This window comes from Nomascus leucogenys, chromosome 15 (genome assembly GCF_006542625.1).
Source record: "Nomascus leucogenys isolate Asia chromosome 15, Asia_NLE_v1, whole genome shotgun sequence".
Taxonomy (NCBI): domain Eukaryota; kingdom Metazoa; phylum Chordata; class Mammalia; order Primates; family Hylobatidae; genus Nomascus; species Nomascus leucogenys.
The window spans coordinates 76,495,351-76,498,014 of NC_044395.1; the positions used below are offsets into that span (position 1 = coordinate 76,495,351).

The following is a 2,664-nucleotide window of genomic DNA, read 5'->3' on the forward strand; positions in this document are numbered from 1 at the left end:
AGCAATGCTCTGTGATGGGTATTTCTATCCCCATCTTAACGGAAGGGCCACTGGGGGTTGGAGACATGCAGGGACTCCCTGAGGCCACACTGCTAACATGGGGCAAGGTTAGGCATATGAATGCAGATCTGACCCATGGATCCCTCAGGGTCTTTCTGCCTTGCTTTCCGACAGCCTCTCCCTGAGGATGCTGCTCAGCCCACTGGACTTTAGATGTTGAGAGGTGACAGCATGCTGGCAGCCCTCCCAGCCCTCGCTCACTCTCAGTGCCTCCTCGGCCTGGGCGCCCATTCTGGCCACACTTGAGGAGCCCTTCAGCCCGCCACTGCGCTGTGGGGGCCCCCTCTCTGGGCTGGTTGAGGCCGGAGCCTGCTCCCTCAGCTTGCCGGGAGGTGTGGAGAGAGAAGTGTGGGCGGGAAGCCCGGCTGCCGGCGGCGCTTGCGGGCCAGCTAGAGTTCCGGATGGGCCTGGGGTTGGCGGGCCCCACACTCGGAGCGGAGTGGCCCCGGGCAGTGAGGGGCTTAGCACCCGGGCCAGCAGCTGCAGAGGGTGTGCCTGGTCCCCCAGCAGTACCAGCCCACCGGCGCTGCACTCAATTTCTCGCCCGGCCTTAGCTGCCTCCCCGCAGGGCAGGGGTGTGGACCTGCAACCCGCCATGCCTGAGCCTCCCTCCACCAACCCCCCCCACCCCACCCCCACCTGGCTCCTGAGCGGCCTGAGCCTCTCCGACGAGCGCCACCCCCTGCTCCATGGTGCCCGGTCCCATTGACTGCCCAAGGGCTGATGAGTGCGGGTGCATGGCACCAGACTGGCAGGCAGCTCCACCTGCAGCCCTGGTGCGGAATCCACTGGTTGAAGCCAGCTAGGCCCCTGAGTCTAGTGGGGAGTTGGAGAACCTTTATTTCTAGCTAAAGTATTGTAAACACACCAATCAGCATCCTGTGTCTAGCTCTGGGTTTGTGGATGCACCAACCGGCACTCTGTATCTAGCTAATTTGGTGGGGAGCTGGAGAATCTTTAAAATGTCTAGCTAAGGGATTGTGAATACACCAATCAGCACTCTGTATCTAGCTCAAGGTTTGTAAATGCACTAATCAGCACTCTGTGTCTAGCTCAGGGTTTGTAAATACACCAATCAGCACTCTGTATCTAGCTAATCTAGTGGGGACATGGAGAACTTTTGTGTCTAGCTCAGGGATTGTAAATGCACCAATCAGCACCCAGTCAAAAAAGGACCAATAAGCTCTCTGTAAAACAGACCAATTGGCTCTCTGTAAAATGGACCAATCAGCAGGATGTGGGTGGGGCCAGCTAAGAGAATAAAAGCAGGCTGCCCGAGCCAGCAGTGGCAACCCCTTCGGGTGCACTTTCACAGTGTGGCGGTTTTTGTTCTTTCTCCCTTTGCAGTAAATGTTACTGCTGATCACTGTTTGGGTCCACACTGCCTTTATGAGCTGTAACGCTCACCACTAAGGTCTGCAGCTTCACTCCTGAAGCCAGCGAGACCACGAACCCCCCGAGAGAAACGAACAACTCCAGACGCACCGCCTTAAGAGCTGTAACACTCACCGCGAAGGTCTGCAGCTTCACTCCTGAAGCCAGCGAGACCACGAACCCACCAGAAGGAAGAAACTCCGAACACATCCGAACATCAGAAGGAACAAACTCCGGACACGCCGCCTTTAAGAACTGTAACACTCACCGCGAGGGTCTGCGGCTTCATTCTTTAAGTCAGTGAGACCAAGGACCCACCAATTCCGGACACAATGTTACCCCAGATAATCAGCACCATTTTCTGAAGCTTGAGATGCAGGAAAAGAGGCGTGCTATCCATGAGATGGAGACAGGAGGTAGAAAAAGGTAAGACCTCTGAGAGGTATCCCTGGTGTGGGAGCATGTTCGTACCTATAAGGCTGTGTGTGCTCACACACCCATGGCATCTGTGGGAGTCGGAGCTCTATGTGACTGCAACCGAGAGCGTGTTGATTGGTGTTTGTGCACGATGGAACAGTGTGCCTTGTGAGCATACATGGGCATGCTTCATTCTAGCCTGCAGACAAGTGCTATAGAGAGATGGCAGAGATGCTCCCAGGCTCCCCTGGTGCCTTGTGAGCATACATGGGCATGCTCCATTCTAGCGTGTAGACAGGTGCTATAGAGAGGTGGCAGATATGCTTCCAGGCTCCCCTAGGCCTAAATGTGTCAACCTCTCTGAGCCACTTTCCTCATCTGTTAAAGGGGAATGAGGTGATTCAGTGATACGATGTGTGAAAAATCCAGTATGGTGCTTGGCAAATGGTAGGCACACAATCAATTGTAGATACAAACCAACTCCAAATTCACTTAATTATCTTGTCACCTATCTTTTCCACGAGAATAAAGACTTTGTCAAATGCTTGAAGTCCAGATTTGCTTGCTTTCCAGTGTTTCCACAGTCTCCCAGCCTAGAAGCAGTGAAAGAAGTGTTTGGTCCTTTGTAGCTAATTCTTGGCAAACCCTCGCCAAGTCTTAGGGATCACTTTCTCCCTCCCAGGTGCTCACAAAGACTGTGCCTTTAAAAGGAGAGCAGGAAATAAATACTGACACATGTGAAATGCTTCCTATCCCTGTAAGAAAGAACCCCACTCCTTCTGGCTCCTCACAAGGATGTTAAAAGATGCCCTT

General features: G+C 53.7%; 1 long non-coding RNA gene across 1 annotated transcript; it reads left to right on the top strand.

The window, feature by feature from the left end:
* Positions 1 to 875: 875 nt before the first annotated feature.
* On the top strand, positions 876 to 1,100 carry LOC115838646. Its single transcript, XR_004033694.1, has 2 exons — positions 876 to 913; positions 1,036 to 1,100. It is a non-coding gene; the product is annotated as an uncharacterized LOC115838646 (long non-coding RNA).
* The last annotated feature ends 1,564 nt before the right edge of the window (positions 1,101 to 2,664 follow it).